The sequence below is a fragment of the Pelobates fuscus genome, chromosome 3 (assembly GCF_036172605.1).
Source record: "Pelobates fuscus isolate aPelFus1 chromosome 3, aPelFus1.pri, whole genome shotgun sequence".
Taxonomy (NCBI): domain Eukaryota; kingdom Metazoa; phylum Chordata; class Amphibia; order Anura; family Pelobatidae; genus Pelobates; species Pelobates fuscus.
Window position 1 is genome coordinate 9,230,804 of NC_086319.1, and position 20,719 is coordinate 9,251,522.

The 20,719-nt window shown below is 41.1% G+C and overlaps 1 protein-coding gene across 1 annotated transcript in view; it reads right to left on the reverse strand.

The window, feature by feature from the left end:
• BCAT1 (branched chain amino acid transaminase 1) overlaps positions 1-20,310 on the reverse strand; it is a 139,633-nt gene extending 119,323 nt beyond the window's left edge. Inside the window, exon 1 of the mRNA XM_063446675.1 lies at positions 20,290-20,310. The gene's annotated coding sequence lies outside the window, so the exon portion shown is untranslated. The remainder of the gene's footprint in view (positions 1-20,289) is intronic.
• Positions 20,311-20,719: the final 409 nt, after the last annotated feature.

Sequence of the window (20,719 nt, forward strand, 5' to 3'; positions counted from 1 at the left end):
TATATTTTATTTATATAGCGCTAACAGGTGTACTCAGCACTTTACAGGTTACATTACAGTAGAGGGAGGTACAGTGAGTGCAGTAGGTATACAGTGTATGTATATTTCATTTATATAGCGCTAACAGGTGTACTCAGCACGTTACAGGTTACATTACAGTAGAGGGAGGTACAGTAAGTGCAGTAGGTATACAGTGTATGTATATTTTATTTATATAGCGCTAACAGGTGTACTCAGCACTTTACAGGTTACATTACAGTAGAGGGAGGTGCAGTAAGTGCAGTAGGTATACAGTGTATGTATATTATATTTATATAGCGCTAACAGGTGTACTCGGCACTTTACAGGTTACATTACAGTAGAGGGAGGTACAGTAAGTGCAGTAGGTATACAGTGTATGTATATTTTATTTATATAGTGCTAACAGGTGTACTCGGCACTTTACAGGTTACATTACAGTAGAGGGAGGTACAGTAAGTGCAGTAGGTATACAGTGTATGTATATTTTATTTATATAGCGCTAACAGGTGTACTCAGCACTTTACAGGTTACATTACAGTAGAGGGAGGTACAGTAAGTGCAGTAGGTATACAGTGTATGTATATTTTATTTATATAGCGCTAACAGGTGTACTCAGCACGTTACAAGTTACATTACAGTAGAGGGAGGTACAGTAAGTGCAGTAGGTATACAGTGTATGTATATTTTATTTATATAGCGCTAACAGGTGTACTCAGCACGTTACAGGCTACATTACAGTAAAGGGAGGTACAGTAAGTGCAGTAGGTATACAGTGTATTAATATTTTATTTATATAGCGCTAACAGGTGTACTCAGCACTTTACAGGTTACATTACAGTAGAGGGAGGTACAGTAAGTGCAGGAGGTATACAGTGTATGTATATTTTATTTATATAGCGCTAACAGGTGTACTCAGCATTTTACAGGTTACATTACAGTAGAGGGAGGTACAGTAAGTGCAGTAGATATACAGTGTATGTATATTTTATTTATATAGTGCTAACAGGTGTACTCAGCACTTTACAGGTTACATTACAGTAGAGGGAGGTACAGTAAGTGCAGTAGGTATACAGTGTATGTATATTTTATTTATATAGCGCTAACAGGTGTACTCAGCACTTTACAGGTTACATTACAGTAGAGGGAGGTACAGTAAGTGCAGTAGGTATACAGTGTATGTATATTTCATTTATATAGCGCTAACAGGTGTACTCAGCACGTTACAGGTTACATTACAGTAGAGGGAGGTACAGTAAGTGCAGTAGGTATACAGTGTATGTATATTTTATTTATATAGCGCTAACAGGTGTACTCAGCATTTTACAGGTTACATTACAGTAGAGGGAGGTACAGTAAGTGCAGTAGGTATACAGTGTATGTATATTTTATTTATATAGCGCTAAAAGGTGTACTCAGCACTTTACAGATTACATTACAGTAGGGGGAGGTACAGTAAGTGCAGTAGGTATACAGTGTATGTATATTTTATTTATATAGCGCTAACAGGTGTACTCAGCACTTTACAGGTTACATTACAGTAGAGGGAGGTACAGTAAGTGCAGTAGGTATACAGTGTATGTATATTTTATTTATATAGCGCTAACAGGTGTACTCAGCACTTTACAGGTTACATTACAGTAGAGGGAGGTACAGTAAGTGCAGTAGGTATACAGTGTATGTATATTTTATTTATATAGCGCTAACAGGTGTACTCAGCACTTTACAGGTTACATTACAGTAGAGGGAGGTACAGTAAGTGCAGTAGGTATACAGTGTATGTATATTTTATTTATATAGCACTAACCGCTGTGGGTTTATCTGTTTTTCATATTTTAATAATCTGTGCAAAGCTTACCTCCATTGATAAGAATATCGTGTTTAATGTATATTTGTTCCTTGTATAAGAGAGCTCCACAGCAATAATACTCCCAGTAATGTGTCTGAGTGTATAACAGAGCTCCACAGCAATAATACTCCCAGTAATGTGTCTGAGTGTATAACAGAGCCCCACAGCAATAATACTCCCAGTAATGTGTCTGAGTGTATAACAGAGCTCCACAGCAATAATACTCCCAGTAATGTGTCTGAGTGTATAACAGAGCCCCACAGCAATAATACTCCCAGTAATGTGTCTGAGTGTATAACAGAGCTCCACAGCAATAATAATCCCAGTAATGTGTCTGAGTGTATAACAGAGCTCCACAGCAATAATACTCCCAGTAATGTGTCTAAGTGTATAACAGAGCTCCACAGCAATAATACTCCCAGTAATGTGTCTGAGTGTATAACAGAGCTCCACAGCAATAATACTCCCAGTAATGTGTCTGAGTGTATAACAGAGCCCCACAGCAATAATACTCCCAGTAATGTGTCTGAGTGTATAACAGAGCTCCACAGCAATAATACTCCCAGTAATGTGTCTGAGTGTATAACAGAGCCCCACAGCAATAATACTCCCAGTAATGTGTCTGAGTGTATAACAGAGCTCCACAGCAATAATACTACCAGTAATGTGTCTGAGTGTATAACAGAGCCCCACAGCAAAAATAATCCCAGTAATGTGTGAGTGTATAGCAGAGCTCCACAGTAATAATACTCCCAGTAATGTGTCTAAGTGTATAACAGAGCTCCACAGCAATAATACTCCCAGTAATGTGTCTGAGTGTATAACAGAGCTCCACAGCAATAATACTCCCAGTAATGTGTCTGAGTGTATAACAGAGCTCCACTGCAATACTACTCCAAGTAATGTGTCTGAGTGTATAACAGAGCTCCACAGCAATAATACTCCCAGTAATGTGTCTGAGTGTATAACAGAGCTCCACAGCAATAATACTCCCAGTAATGTGTCTGAGTGTATAACAGAGCTCCACAGCAATAATACTCCCAGTAATGTGTCTGAGTGTATAACAGAGCCCCACAGCAATAATACTCCCAGTAATGTGTCTGTGTGTATAACAGAGCTCCACAGCAATAATACTCCCAGTAATGTGTCTGAGTGTATAACAGAACTCCACCGTAATAATACTCCCAGTAATGTGTCTGAGTGTATAACAGAGCTCCACAGCAATAATACTCCCAGTAATGTGTGAGTGTATAGCAGAGCTCCACAGTAATAATACTCCCAGTAATGTGTCTGAGTGTATAACAGAGCTCCACAACAATAATACTCCAGTAATGTTTATGAGTGTATAACAGAGCTCCACAGCAATAATACTCCCAGTAATGTGTCTGAGTGTATAACAGAGCTCCACAGCAATAATACTCCCAGTAATGTGACTGAGTGTATAACAGAGCTCCACAGCAATAATACTCCTAGTAATGTGACTGAGTGTATAATAGAGCTCCACAGCAATAATACTCCCAGTAATGTGTCTGAGTGTATAACAGAGCTCCACAGCAATAATACTCCCAGTAATGTGTCTGAGTGTATAACAGAGCTCCACAGCAATAATACTCCCAGTAATGTGTCTGAGTGTATAACAGAGCTCCACAGCAATAATACTCCCAGTAATGTGTCTGTGTGTATAACAGAGCTCCACAGCAATAATACTCCCAGTAATGTGTCTGAGTGTATAGCAGAGCCCCACAGCAATAATACTCCCAGTAATGTGTCTGAGTGTATAACAGAGCTCCACAGCAATAATACTCCCAGTAATGTGTCTGAGTGTATAACAGAGCTCCACAGCAATAATACTCCCAGTAATGTGTGAGTGTATAGCAGAGCTCCACAGCAATAATACTACCAGTAATGTGTCTGAGTGTATAAGAGAGCTCCACAGCAATAATACTCCCAGTAATGTGTCTGAGTGTATAACAGAGCTCCACAGCAATAATACTCCCAGTAATGTGTGAGTGTATAGCAGAGCTCCACAGTAATAATACTCCCAGTAATGTGTCTGAGTGTATAACAGAGCTCCACAGCAATAATACTCCCAGTAATGTGTCTGAGTGTATAACAGAGCTCCACAGCAATAATACTCCCAGTAATGTGTCTGAGTGTATAACAGAGCTCCACATCAATAATACTCCCAGTAATGTGTCTGAGTGTATAACAGAGCTCCACAGCAATAATACTCCCAGTAATGTGTCTGAGTGTATAACAGAGCTCCACAGCAATAATACTCCCAGTAATGTGTCTGAGTGTATATCAGAGCTCCACAGCAATAATACTCCCAATAATGTGTCTGAGTGTATAACAGAGCTCCACAGCAATAATACTCCCAGTAATGTGGCTGAGTGTATAACAGAGCTCCACAGCAATAATACTCCCAGTAATGTGTCTGAATGTATAGCAGAGCTCCACAGCAATAATACTCCCAGTAATGTGTCTGAGTGTATAAGAGAGCTCCACAGCAATAATACTCCCAGTAATGTGTCTGAGTGTATAACAGAGCTCCACAGCAATAATACTCCCAGTAATGTGTGAGTGTATAGCAGAGCTCCACAGTAATAATACTCCCAGTAATGTGTCTGAGTGTATAACAGAGCTCCACAGCAATAATACTCCCAGTAATGTGTCTGAGTGTATAACAGAGCTCCACATCAATAATACTCCCAGTAATGTGGCTGAGTGTATAACAGAGCTCCACAGCAATAATACTCCCAGTAATGTGGCTGAGTGTATAACAGAGCTCCACAGCAATAATACTCCCAGTAATGTGTCTGAGTGTATAACAGAGCTCCACGGCAATAATACTCCCAGTAATGTGTCTGAGTGTATAACAGAGCTCCACGGCAATAATACTCCCAGTTATGTGTCTGAGTGTATAACAGAGCTCCACGGCAATAATACTCCCAGTAATGTGTCTGAGTGTATAACAGAGCTCCACGGCAATAATACTCCCAGTAATGTGTCTGAGTGTATAACAGAGCTCCACAGCAATAATACTCCTAGTAATGTGTCTGAGTGTATAACAGAGCTCCACAGCAATAATACTCCCAGTAATGTGTCTGAGTGTATAACAGAGCTCCACAGCAATAATACTCCCAGTAATGTGTCTGAGTGTATAACAGAGCTCCACAGCAATAATACTCCCAGTAATGTGTCTGAGTGTATAACAGAGCTCCACAGCAATAATACTCCCAGTAATGTGTCTGAGTGTATAACAGAGCTCCACAGCAATAATACTCCCAGTAATGTGTCTGAGTGTATAAGAGAGCTCCACAGCAATAATACTCCCAGTAATGTGTCTGAGTGTATAACAGAGCTCCACAGCAATAATACTCCCAGTAATGTGTCTGAGTGTATAACAGAGCCCCACAGCAATAATACTCCCAGTAATGTGTCTGAGTGTATAACAGAGCTCCACAGCAATAATACTCCCAGTAATGTGTCTGAGTGTATAACAGAGCCCCACAGCAATAATACTCCCAGTAATGTGTCTGAGTGTATAACAGAGCTCCACAGCAATAATAATCCCAGTAATGTGTCTGAGTGTATAACAGAGCTCCACAGCAATAATACTCCCAGTAATGTGTCTGAGTGTATAACAGAGCTCCACAGCAATAATACTCCCAGTAATGTGTCTGAGTGTATAACAGAGCTCCACAGCAATAATACTCCCAGTAATGTGTCTGAGTGTATAACAGAGCTCCACAGCAATAATACTCCCAGTAATGTGTCTGAGTGTATAACAGAGCTCCACAGCAATAATACTCCCAGTAATGTGTCTGAGTGTATAACAGAGCTCCACAGCAATAATACTACCAGTAATGTGTCTGAGTGTATAACAGAGCCCCACAGCAAAAATAATCCCAGTAATGTGTGAGTGTATAGCAGAGCTCCACAGTAATAATACTCCCAGTAATGTGTCTGAGTGTATAACAGAGCTCCACAGCAATAATACTCCCAGTAATGTGTCTGAGTGTATAACAGAGCTCCACAGCAATAATACTCCCAGTAATGTGTCTGAGTGTATAACAGAGCTCCACTGCAATAATACTCCCAGTAATGTGTCTGAGTGTATAACAGAGCTCCACAGCAATAATACTCCCAGTAATGTGTCTGAGTGTATAACAGAGCTCCACAGCAATAATACTCCCAGTAATGTGTCTGAGTGTATAACAGAGCCCCACAGCAATAATACTCCCAGTAATGTGTCTGAGTGTATAACAGAGCCCCACAGCAATAATACTCCCAGTAATGTGTCTGAGTGTATAACAGAGCTCCACAGCAATAATACTCCCAGTAATCTGTCTGAGTGTATAACAGAACTCCACCGTAATAATACTCCCAGTAATGTGTCTGAGTGTATAACAGAGCTCCACAGCAATAATACTCCCAGTAATGTGTGAGTGTATAGCAGAGCTCCACAGTAATAATACTCCCAGTAATGTGTCTGAGTGTATAACAGAGCTCCACAACAATAATACTCCAGTAATGTTTATGAGTGTATAACAGAGCTCCACAGCAATAATACTCCCAGTAATGTCTCTGAGTGTATAACAGAGCTCCACAGCAATAATACTCCCAGTAATGTGTCTGAGTGTATAACAGAGCTCCACAGCAATAATACTCCCAGTAATGTGTCTGAGTGTATAACAGAGCTCCACAGCAATAATACTCCCAGTAATGTGTCTGAGTGTATAACAGAGCTCCACTGCAATAATACTCCCAGTAATGTGTCTGAGTGTATAACAGAGCTCCACAGCAATAATACTCCCAGTAATGTGTCTGAGTGTATAACAGAGCTCCACAGCAATAATACTCCCAGTAATGTGTCTGAGTGTATAACAGAGCTCCACAGCAATAATACTCCCAGTAATGTGTCTGGGTGTATAACAGAGCTCCACAGCAATAATATTCCCAGTAATGTGTCTGAGTGTATAACAGAGCTCCACAGCAATAATACTGTCAGTAATGTGTCTGAGTGTATAACAGAGCTCCACAGCAATAATACTCCCAGTAATGTGTCTGAGCGTATAACAGAGCTCCACAGCAATAATGCTCCCAGTAATGTGTCTGAGTGTATAAGAGAGCTCCACAGCAATAATACTCCCAGTAATCTGTCTGAGTGCATAACAGAACTCCACCGTAATAATACTCCCAGTAATGTGTCTGAGTGTATAACAGAGCTCCACAGCAATAATATTCCCAGTAATGTGTCTGAGTGTATAACAGAGCTCCACAGCAATAATACTCCCAGTAATGTGTCTGAGTGTATAACAGAGCTCCACAGCAATAATACTCCCAGTAATGTGTCTGAGTGTATAACATAGCTCCACAGCAATAATACTCCCAGTAATGTGTCTGAGTGTATAACAGAGCTCCACAGCAATAATACTCCCAGTAATGTGTCTGAGTGTATAACAGAGCTCCACAGCAATAATACTCCCAGTAATGTGTCTGAGTGTATAACAGAGCTCCACAGCAATAATACTCCCAGTAATGTGTCTGAGTGTATAACAGAGCCCCACAGCAATAATACTCCCAGTAATGTGTCTGAGTGTATAACAGAGCTCCACAGCAATAATACTCCCAGTAATGTGTCTGAGTGTATAACAGAGCTCCACAGCAATAATACTCCCAGTAATGTGTCTGAGTGTATAACAGAGCTCCACAGCAATAATAATCCCAGTAATGTGTCTGAGTGTATAACAGAGCTCCACAGCAATAATACTCCCAGTAATGTGTCTGAGTGTATAACAGAGCTCCACAGCAATAATACTCCCAGTAATGTGTCTGAGTGTATAACAGAGCTCCACAGCAATAATACTCCCAGTAATGTGTCTGAGTGTATAACAGAGCTCCACAGCAATAATACTCCCAGTAATGTGTCTGAGTGTATAACAGAGCTCCACAGCAATAATACTCCCAGTAATGTGTCTGAGTGTATAACAGAGCTCCACAGCAATAATACTACCAGTAATGTGTCTGAGTGTATAACAGAGCCCCACAGCAAAAATAATCCCAGTAATGTGTGAGTGTATAGCAGAGCTCCACAGTAATAATACTCCCAGTAATGTGTCTGAGTGTATAACAGAGCTCCACAGCAATAATACTCCCAGTAATGTGTCTGAGTGTATAACAGAGCTCCACAGCAATAATACTCCCAGTAATGTGTCTGAGTGTATAACAGAGCTCCACTGCAATAATACTCCCAGTAATGTGTCTGAGTGTATAACAGAGCTCCACAGCAATAATACTCCCAGTAATGTGTCTGAGTGTATAACAGAGCTCCACAGCAATAATACTCCCAGTAATGTGTCTGAGTGTATAACAGAGCCCCACAGCAATAATACTCCCAGTAATGTGTCTGAGTGTATAACAGAGCCCCACAGCAATAATACTCCCAGTAATGTGTCTGAGTGTATAACAGAGCTCCACAGCAATAATACTCCCAGTAATCTGTCTGAGTGTATAACAGAACTCCACCGTAATAATACTCCCAGTAATGTGTCTGAGTGTATAACAGAGCTCCACAGCAATAATACTCCCAGTAATGTGTGAGTGTATAGCAGAGCTCCACAGTAATAATACTCCCAGTAATGTGTCTGAGTGTATAACAGAGCTCCACAACAATAATACTCCAGTAATGTTTATGAGTGTATAACAGAGCTCCACAGCAATAATACTCCCAGTAATGTGTCTGAGTGTATAACAGAGCTCCACAGCAATAATACTCCCAGTAATGTGTCTGAGTGTATAACAGAGCTCCACAGCAATAATACTCCCAGTAATGTGTCTGAGTGTATAACAGAGCTCCACTGCAATAATACTCCCAGTAATGTGTCTGAGTGTATAACAGAGCTCCACAGCAATAATACTCCCAGTAATGTGTCTGAGTGTATAACAGAGCTCCACAGCAATAATACTCCCAGTAATGTGTCTGAGTGTATAACAGAGCTCCACAGCAATAATACTCCCAGTAATGTGTCTGGGTGTATAACAGAGCTCCACAGCAATAATATTCCCAGTAATGTGTCTGAGTGTATAACAGAGCTCCACAGCAATAATACTGTCAGTAATGTGTCTGAGTGTATAACAGAGCTCCACAGCAATAATACTCCCAGTAATGTGTCTGAGCGTATAACAGAGCTCCACAGCAATAATGCTCCCAGTAATGTGTCTGAGTGTATAAGAGAGCTCCACAGCAATAATACTCCCAGTAATCTGTCTGAGTGCATAACAGAACTCCACCGTAATAATACTCCCAGTAATGTGTCTGAGTGTATAACAGAGCTCCACAGCAATAATATTCCCAGTAATGTGTCTGAGTGTATACCAGAGCTCCACAGCAATAATACTCCCAGTAATGTGTCTGAGTGTATAACAGAGCTCCACAGCAATAATACTCCCAGTAATGTGTCTGAGTGTATAACAGAGCTCCACAGCAATAATACTCCCAGTAATGTGTCTGAGTGTATAACAGAGCTCCACTGCAATACTACTCCCAGTAATGTGTCTGAGTGTATAACAGAGCTCCACAGCAATAATACTCCCAGTAATGTGTCTGAGTGTATAACAGAGCTCCACAGCAATAATACTCCCAGTAATGTGTCTGAGTGTATAACAGAGCTCCACAGCAATAATACTCCCAGTAATCTCTCTGAGTGTATAACAGAACTCCACCGTAATAATACTCCCAGTAATGTGTCTGAGTGTATAACAGAGCTCCACAGCAATAATACTCCCAGTAATGTGTGAGTGTATAGCAGAGCTCCACAGTAATAATACTCCCAGTAATGTGTCTGAGTGTATAACAGAGCCCCACAGCAATAATACTCCCAGTAATGTGTCTGTGTGTATAACAGAGCTCCACCGCAATAATACTCCCAGTAATGTGTCTGAGTGTATAACAGAGTTCCACAGCAATAATACTCCCAGTAATGTGTCTGTGTGTATAACAGAGCTCCACCGCAATAATACTCCCAGTAATGTGTCTGAGTGTATAACAGAGCTCCACAGCAATAATACTCCCAGTAATGTGTCTGAGTGTATAACAGAGCTCCACAGAAATAATACTCCCAGTAATGTGTCTGAGTGTATAACAGAGCTCCACAGCAATAATACTCCCAGTAATGTGTCTGAGTGTATAACAGAGCTCCACTGCAATAATACTCCCAGTAATGTGTCTGAGTGTATAACAGAGCTCCACAGCAATAATACTCCCAGTAATGTGTCTGAGTGTATAACAGAGCTCCACAGCAATAATACTCCCAGTAATGTGTCTGAGTGTATAACAGAGCTCCACAGCAATAATACTCCCAGTAATGTGTCTGGGTGTATAACAGAGCTCCACAGCAATAATATTCCCAGTAATGTGTCTGAGCGTATAACAGAGCTCCACAGCAATAATGCTCCCAGTAATGTGTCTGAGTGTATAACAGAGCTCCACAGCAATAATACTCCCAGTAATCTGTCTGAGTGTATAACAGAACTCCACCGTAATAATACTCCCAGTAATGTGTCTGAGTGTATAACAGAGCTCCACAGCAATAATATTCCCAGTAATGTGTCTGAGTGTATAACAGAGCCCCACAGCAATAATACTCCCAGTAATGTGTCTGAGTGTATAACAGAGCTCCACAGCAATAATACTCCCAGTAATGTGTCTGAGTGTATAACAGAGCTCCACAGCAATAATACTCCCAGTAATGTGTCTGAGTGTATAACAGAGCTCCACAGCAATAATACTCCCAGTAATGTGTCTGAGTGTATAACAGAGCTCCACAGCAATAATACTCCCAGTAATGTGTCTGAGTGTATAACAGAGCTCCACAGCAATAATACTCCCAGTAATGTGTCTGAGTTTATAACAGAGCTCCACAGCAATAATACTCCCAGTAATGTGTCTGAGTGTATAACAGAGCTCCACTGCAATACTACTCCCAGTAATGTGTCTGAGTGTATAACAGAGCTCCACAGCAATAATACTCCCAGTAATGTGTCTGAGTGTATAACAGAGCTCCACAGCAATAATACTCCCAGTAATGTGTCTGAGTGTATAACAGAGCTCCACAGCAATAATACTCCCAGTAATCTCTCTGAGTGTATAACAGAACTCCACCGTAATAATACTCCCAGTAATGTGTCTGAGTGTATAACAGAGCTCCACAGCAATAATACTCCCAGTAATGTGTGAGTGTATAGCAGAGCTCCACAGTAATAATACTCCCAGTAATGTGTCTGAGTGTATAACAGAGCTCCACAACAATAATACTCCCAGTAATGTGTCTGAGTGTATAACAGAGCTCCACAGCAATAATACTCCCAGTAATGTGTCTGGGTGTATAACAGAGCTCCACAGCAATAATACTCCCAGTAATGTGTCTGAGTGTATAACAGAGCTCCACAGCAATAATACTCCCAGTAATGTGTCTGAGTGTATAACAGAGCTCCACAGCAATAATACTCCCAGTAATGTGTCTGAGTGTATAACAGAGCTCCACAGCAATAATACCCCCAGTAATGTGTCTGAGTGTATAACAGAGCTCCACAGCAATAATACTCCCAGTAATGTGTCTGAGTGTATAAGAGAGCTCCACAGCAATAATACTCCCAGTAATGTGTCTGAGTGTATAACAGAGCTCCACAGCAATAATACTCCCAGTAATGTGTCTGAGTGTATAACAGAGCCCCACAGCAATAATACTCCCAGTAATGTGTCTGAGTGTATAACAGAGCTCCACAGCAATAATACTCCCAGTAATGTGTCTGAGTGTATAACAGAGCCCCACAGCAATAATACTCCCAGTAATGTGTCTGAGTGTATAACAGAGCTCCACAGCAATAATAATCCCAGTAATGTGTCTGAGTGTATAACAGAGCTCCACAGCAATAATACTCCCAGTAATGTGTCTGAGTGTATAACAGAGCTCCACAGCAATAATACTCCCAGTAATGTGTCTGAGTGTATAACAGAGCTCCACAGCAATAATACTCCCAGTAATGTGTCTGAGTGTATAACAGAGCTCCACAGCAATAATACTCCCAGTAATGTGTCTGAGTGTATAACAGAGCTCCACAGCAATAATACTCCCAGTAATGTGTCTGAGTGTATAACAGAGCTCCACAGCAATAATACTACCAGTAATGTGTCTGAGTGTATAACAGAGCCCCACAGCAAAAATAATCCCAGTAATGTGTGAGTGTATAGCAGAGCTCCACAGTAATAATACTCCCAGTAATGTGTCTGAGTGTATAACAGAGCTCCACAGCAATAATACTCCCAGTAATGTGTCTGAGTGTATAACAGAGCTCCACAGCAATAATACTCCCAGTAATGTGTCTGAGTGTATAACAGAGCTCCACTGCAATAATACTCCCAGTAATGTGTCTGAGTGTATAACAGAGCTCCACAGCAATAATACTCCCAGTAATGTGTCTGAGTGTATAACAGAGCTCCACAGCAATAATACTCCCAGTAATGTGTCTGAGTGTATAACAGAGCCCCACAGCAATAATACTCCCAGTAATGTGTCTGAGTGTATAACAGAGCCCCACAGCAATAATACTCCCAGTAATGTGTCTGAGTGTATAACAGAGCTCCACAGCAATAATACTCCCAGTAATCTGTCTGAGTGTATAACAGAACTCCACCGTAATAATACTCCCAGTAATGTGTCTGAGTGTATAACAGAGCTCCACAGCAATAATACTCCCAGTAATGTGTGAGTGTATAGCAGAGCTCCACAGTAATAATACTCCCAGTAATGTGTCTGAGTGTATAACAGAGCTCCACAACAATAATACTCCAGTAATGTTTATGAGTGTATAACAGAGCTCCACAGCAATAATACTCCCAGTAATGTCTCTGAGTGTATAACAGAGCTCCACAGCAATAATACTCCCAGTAATGTGTCTGAGTGTATAACAGAGCTCCACAGCAATAATACTCCCAGTAATGTGTCTGAGTGTATAACAGAGCTCCACAGCAATAATACTCCCAGTAATGTGTCTGAGTGTATAACAGAGCTCCACTGCAATAATACTCCCAGTAATGTGTCTGAGTGTATAACAGAGCTCCACAGCAATAATACTCCCAGTAATGTGTCTGAGTGTATAACAGAGCTCCACAGCAATAATACTCCCAGTAATGTGTCTGAGTGTATAACAGAGCTCCACAGCAATAATACTCCCAGTAATGTGTCTGGGTGTATAACAGAGCTCCACAGCAATAATATTCCCAGTAATGTGTCTGAGTGTATAACAGAGCTCCACAGCAATAATACTGTCAGTAATGTGTCTGAGTGTATAACAGAGCTCCACAGCAATAATACTCCCAGTAATGTGTCTGAGCGTATAACAGAGCTCCACAGCAATAATGCTCCCAGTAATGTGTCTGAGTGTATAAGAGAGCTCCACAGCAATAATACTCCCAGTAATCTGTCTGAGTGCATAACAGAACTCCACTGTAATAATACTCCCAGTAATGTGTCTGAGTGTATAACAGAGCTCCACAGCAATAATATTCCCAGTAATGTGTCTGAGTGTATAACAGAGCTCCACAGCAATAATACTCCCAGTAATGTGTCTGAGTGTATAACAGAGCTCCACAGCAATAATACTCCCAGTAATGTGTCTGAGTGTATAACAGAGCTCCACAGCAATAATACTCCCAGTAATGTGTCTGAGTGTATAACAGAGCTCCACAGCAATAATACTCCCAGTAATGTGTCTGAGTGTATAACAGAGCTCCACAGCAATAATACTCCCAGTAATGTGTCTGAGTGTATAACAGAGCTCCACAGCAATAATACTCCCAGTAATGTGTCTGAGTGTATAACAGAGCCCCACAGCAATAATACTCCCAGTAATGTGTCTGAGTGTATAACAGAGCTCCACAGCAATAATACTCCCAGTAATGTGTCTGAGTGTATAACAGAGCTCCACAGCAATAATACTCCCAGTAATGTGTCTGAGTGTATAACAGAGCTCCACAGCAATAATAATCCCAGTAATGTGTCTGAGTGTATAACAGAGCTCCACAGCAATAATACTCCCAGTAATGTGTCTGAGTGTATAACAGAGCTCCACAGCAATAATACTCCCAGTAATGTGTCTGAGTGTATAACAGAGCTCCACAGCAATAATACTCCCAGTAATGTGTCTGAGTGTATAACAGAGCTCCACAGCAATAATACTCCCAGTAATGTGTCTGAGTGTATAACAGAGCTCCACAGCAATAATACTCCCAGTAATGTGTCTGAGTGTATAACAGAGCTCCACAGCAATAATACTACCAGTAATGTGTCTGAGTGTATAACAGAGCCCCACAGCAAAAATAATCCCAGTAATGTGTGAGTGTATAGCAGAGCTCCACAGTAATAATACTCCCAGTAATGTGTCTGAGTGTATAACAGAGCTCCACAGCAATAATACTCCCAGTAATGTGTCTGAGTGTATAACAGAGCTCCACAGCAATAATACTCCCAGTAATGTGTCTGAGTGTATAACAGAGCTCCACTGCAATAATACTCCCAGTAATGTGTCTGAGTGTATAACAGAGCTCCACAGCAATAATACTCCCAGTAATGTGTCTGAGTGTATAACAGAGCTCCACAGCAATAATACTCCCAGTAATGTGTCTGAGTGTATAACAGAGCCCCACAGCAATAATACTCCCAGTAATGTGTCTGAGTGTATAACAGAGCCCCACAGCAATAATACTCCCAGTAATGTGTCTGAGTGTATAACAGAGCTCCACAGCAATAATACTCCCAGTAATCTGTCTGAGTGTATAACAGAACTCCACCGTAATAATACTCCCAGTAATGTGTCTGAGTGTATAACAGAGCTCCACAGCAATAATACTCCCAGTAATGTGTGAGTGTATAGCAGAGCTCCACAGTAATAATACTCCCAGTAATGTGTCTGAGTGTATAACAGAGCTCCACAACAATAATACTCCAGTAATGTTTATGAGTGTATAACAGAGCTCCACAGCAATAATACTCCCAGTAATGTGTCTGAGTGTATAACAGAGCTCCACAGCAATAATACTCCCAGTAATGTGTCTGAGTGTATAACAGAGCTCCACAGCAATAATACTCCCAGTAATGTGTCTGAGTGTATAACAGAGCTCCACTGCAATAATACTCCCAGTAATGTGTCTGAGTGTATAACAGAGCTCCACAGCAATAATACTCCCAGTAATGTGTCTGAGTGTATAACAGAGCTCCACAGCAATAATACTCCCAGTAATGTGTCTGAGTGTATAACAGAGCTCCACAGCAATAATACTCCCAGTAATGTGTCTGGGTGTATAACAGAGCTCCACAGCAATAATATTCCCAGTAATGTGTCTGAGTGTATAACAGAGCTCCACAGCAATAATACTGTCAGTAATGTGTCTGAGTGTATAACAGAGCTCCACAGCAATAATACTCCCAGTAATGTGTCTGAGCGTATAACAGAGCTCCACAGCAATAATGCTCCCAGTAATGTGTCTGAGTGTATAAGAGAGCTCCACAGCAATAATACTCCCAGTAATCTGTCTGAGTGCATAACAGAACTCCACCGTAATAATACTCCCAGTAATGTGTCTGAGTGTATAACAGAGCTCCACAGCAATAATATTCCCAGTAATGTGTCTGAGTGTATACCAGAGCTCCACAGCAATAATACTCCCAGTAATGTGTCTGAGTGTATAACAGAGCTCCACAGCAATAATACTCCCAGTAATGTGTCTGAGTGTATAACAGAGCTCCACAGCAATAATACTCCCAGTAATGTGTCTGAGTGTATAACAGAGCTCCACTGCAATACTACTCCCAGTAATGTGTCTGAGTGTATAACAGAGCTCCACAGCAATAATACTCCCAGTAATGTGTCTGAGTGTATAACAGAGCTCCACAGCAATAATACTCCCAGTAATGTGTCTGAGTGTATAACAGAGCTCCACAGCAATAATACTCCCAGTAATCTCTCTGAGTGTATAACAGAACTCCACCGTAATAATACTCCCAGTAATGTGTCTGAGTGTATAACAGAGCTCCACAGCAATAATACTCCCAGTAATGTGTGAGTGTATAGCAGAGCTCCACAGTAATAATACTCCCAGTAATGTGTCTGAGTGTATAACAGAGCCCCACAGCAATAATACTCCCAGTAATGTGTCTGTGTGTATAACAGAGCTCCACCGCAATAATACTCCCAGTAATGTGTCTGAGTGTATAACAGAGTTCCACAGCAATAATACTCCCAGTAATGTGTCTGTGTGTATAACAGAGCTCCACCGCAATAATACTCCCAGTAATGTGTCTGAGTGTATAACAGAGCTCCACAGCAATAATACTCCCAGTAATGTGTCTGAGTGTATAACAGAGCTCCACAGCAATAATACTCCCAGTAATGTGTCTGAGTGTATAACAGAGCTCCACAGCAATAATACTCCCAGTAATGTGTCTGAGTGTATAACAGAGCTCCACTGCAATAATACTCCCAGTAATGTGTCTGAGTGTATAACAGAGCTCCACAGCAATAATACTCCCAGTAATGTGTCTGAGTGTATAACAGAGCTCCACAGCAATAATACTCCCAGTAATGTGTCTGAGTGTATAACAGAGCTCCACAGCAATAATACTCCCAGTAATGTGTCTGGGTGTATAACAGAGCTCCACAGCAATAATATTCCCAGTAATGTGTCTGAGCGTATAACAGAGCTCCACAGCAATAATGCTCCCAGTAATGTGTCTGAGTGTATAACAGAGCTCCACAGCAATAATACTCCCAGTAATCTGTCTGAGTGTATAACAGAACTCCACCGTAATAATACTCCCAGTAATGTGTCTGAGTGTATAACAGAGCTCCACAGCAATAATATTCCCAGTAATGTGTCTGAGTGTATAACAGAGCTCCACAGCAATAATACTCCCAGTAATGTGTCTGAGTGTATAACAGAGCTCCACAGCAATAATACTCCCAGTAATGTGTCTGAGTGTATAACAGAGCTCCACAGCAATAATACTCCCAGTAATGTGTCTGAGTGTATAACAGAGCTCCACTGCAATACTACTCCCAGTAATGTGTCTGAGTGTATAACAGAGCTCCACAGCAATAATACTCCCAGTAATGTGTCTGAGTGTATAACAGAGCTCCACAGCAATAATACTCCCAGTAATGTGTCTGAGTGTATAACAGAGCTCCACAGCAATAATACTCCCAGTAATCTCTCTGAGTGTATAACAGAACTCCACCGTAATAATACTCCCAGTAATGTGTCTGAGTGTATAACAGAGCTCCACAGCAATAATACTCCCAGTAATGTGTGAGTGTATAGCAGAGCTCCACAGTAATAATACTCCCAGTAATGTGTCTGAGTGTATAACAGAGCTCCACAACAATAATACTCCTAGTAATGTGTATGAGTGTATAACAGAGCTCCACAGCAATAATACTCCCAGTAATGTGTCTGAGTGTATAACAGAGCTCCACAGCAATAATACTCCCAGTAATGTGTCTGAGTGTATAACAGAGCTCCACAGCAATAATACTCCCAGTAATGTGTCTGGGTGTATAACAGAGCTCCACAGCAATAATATTCCCAGTAATGTGTCTGAGTGTATAACAGAGCTCCACAGCAATAATACTCCCAGTAATGTGTCTGAGTGTATAACAGAGCTCCACAGCAATAATATTCCCAGTAATGTGTCTGAGTGTATAACAGAGCTCCACAGCAATAATACTCCCAGTAATGTGTCTGAGTGTATAACAGACCTCCACAGCAATAATACTCCCAGTAATGTGTCTGAGTGTATAACAGAGCTCCACAGCAATAATACTCCCAGTAATCTGTCTGAGTGTATAACAGAACTCCACCGTAATAATACTCCCAGTAATGTGTCTGAGTGTATAACAGAGCTCCACAGCAATAATACTCCCAGTAATGTGTCTGAGTGTATAACAGAGCTCCACAGCAATAATACTCCCAGTAATGTGTCTGGGTATGTATCATAGCTCCACAGCAATAATACTCCCAGTAATGTGTGAGTGTATAACAGAGCTCCACAGCAATAATACTCCCAGTAATGTGTCTGAGTGTATAACAGAGCTCCACAACAATAATACTCCTAGTAATGTGTATGAGTGTATAACAGAGCTCCACAGCAATAATACTCCCAGTAATGTGTCTGAGTGTATAACAGAGCTCCACAGCAATAATACTCCCAGTAATGTGTCTGAGTGTATAACAGAGCTCCACAGCAATAATACTCCCAGTAATCTGTCTGAGTGTATAACAGAACTCCACCGTAATAATACTCCCAGTAATGTGTCTGAGTGTATAACAGAGCTCCACAGCAATAATACTCCCAGTAATGTGTCTGAGTGTATAACAGAGCTCCACAGCAATAATACTCCCAGTAATGTGTCTGGGTATGTATCATAGCTCCACAGCAATAATACTCCCAGTAATGTGTGAGTGTATAGCAGAGCTCCACAGTAATAATACTCCCAGTAATGTGTCTGAGTGTATAACAGAGCTCCACAACAATAATACTCCTAGTAATGTGTATGAGTGTATAACAGAGCTCCACAGCAATAATACTCCCAGTAATGTGTCTGAGTGTATAACAGAGCTCCACAGCAATAATACTCCCAGTAATGTGTCTGAGTGTATAACAGAGCTCCACAGCAATAATACTCCCAGTAATGTGTCTGGGTGTATAACAGAGCTCCACAGCAATAATATTCCCAGTAATGTGTCTGAGTGTATAACAGAGCTCCACAGCAATAATACTCCCAGTAATGTGTCTGAGTGTATAACAGAGCTCCACAGCAATAATATTCCCAGTAATGTGTCTGAGTGTATAACAGAGCTCCACAGCAATAATACTCCCAGTAATGTGTCTGAGTGTATAACAGACCTCCACAGCAATAATACTCCCAGTAATGTGTCTGAGTGTATAACAGAGCTCCACAGCAATAATACTCCCAGTAATCTGTCTGAGTGTATAACAGAACTCCACCGTAATAATACTCCCAGTAATGTGTCTGAGTGTATAACAGAGCTCCACAGCAATAATACTCCCAGTAATGTGTCTGAGTGTATAACAGAGCTCCACAGCAATAATACTCCCAGTAATGTGTCTGGGTATGTATCATAGCTCCACAGCAATAATACTCCCAGTAATGTGTGAGTGTATAACAGAGCTCCACAGCAATAATACTCCCAGTAATGTGTCTGAGTGTATAACAGAGCTCCACAGCAATAATGCTCCCAGTAATGTGTCTGAGTGTATAACAGAGCTCCACAGCAATAATACTCCCATTAATCTGTCTGAGTGTATAACAGAACTCCACCGTAATAATACTCCCAGTAATGTGTCTGAGTGTATAACAGAGCTCCACAGCAATAATACTCCCAGTAAAGTGTCTGAGTGTATAACAGAGCTCCACAGCAATAATACTCCCAGTAATGTGTCTGAGTGTATAACAGACCTCCACAGCAATAATACTCCCAGTAATGTGTCTGAGTGTATAACAGAGCTCCACAGCAATAATACTCCCAGTAATCTATCTGAGTGTATAACAGAACTCCACCATAGTAATACTCCCAGTAATGTGTCTGAGTGTATAACAGAGCTCCACAGCAGTAATGTGTCTGAGTGTATAACAGAGCTCCACAGCAATAATACTCCCAGTAATGTGTCTGAGTGTGTATCAGAGCTCCACAGCAATAATACTCCCAGTAATGTGTGAGTGTATAACAGAGCTCCACAGCAATAATACTCCCAGTAATTATGTCTGAGGGTATAACAGAGCTCCACAGCAATAATACTCCCAGTAATGTATCTGAGTGTATAACAGAGCTCCACAGCAATAATACTCCCAGTAATGTGTCTGAGTGTATAACAGAACTTCACATCAATAATACTCCCAGTAATGTGTCTGAGTGTATAACAGAGCTCCACAGCAATAATACTCCCAGTAATGTGTTGGAGTGTATAACAGAGCTCCACAGCAATAATACTCCCAGTAATTATGTCTGAGGGTTTAACAGAGCTCCACAGCAATAATACTCCCAGTAATGTGTGAGTGTATAACAGAGCTCCACAGCAATAATACTCCCAGTAATGTGTCTGAGTGTATAACAGAGCTCCACAGCAATAATACTCCCAGTAATGTGTCTGAGTGTATAACAGAGCTCCACTGCAATAATACTCCCAGTAATTTGTCTGAGTGTATAACAGAGCCCCACAGCAATAATACTCCCAGTAATGTGTCTGAGTGTATAACAGAGCGCCACAGCAATAATACTCCCAGTAATGTGTCTGTAAACCACGGGGTCTCTTGGAATCCAAGTAAATTAACCCGTTACGGACCTGGACTGCCTCCGCTGATGTCATCAGGTTTGTCCAATCCAATGGTTCTCATTGTGGACCTTGAATCCACTCTTTGTCCATGATAAGTATCGCTTGACTTATCAACGTTCTCATGCAATATTGAACGTCAAGAACTGAGTTGTACTTGGTTCGCGTTGCCAAAGCGCCATCTAGTGGCGGTTAGTATAACAGCTACTAAAGGTGTGTTCAGCCCCACAATGTACACATTACCGTATCTCTAAAATGGCAGAGGCGAATTAAAGGAGCACTGTAGTGTTATAAATAAAGGTGTATTGCTAACACTATATGAACGCTCCTGGCACTATATGAACGCTCTGGGCAATATAAAGGGTTTTTATAGCCATTTAAACACTTACTGGATTCCAACTGCTGGGTCTGGCTCCTCCGCCACCTATCAGGGGAACCTAAT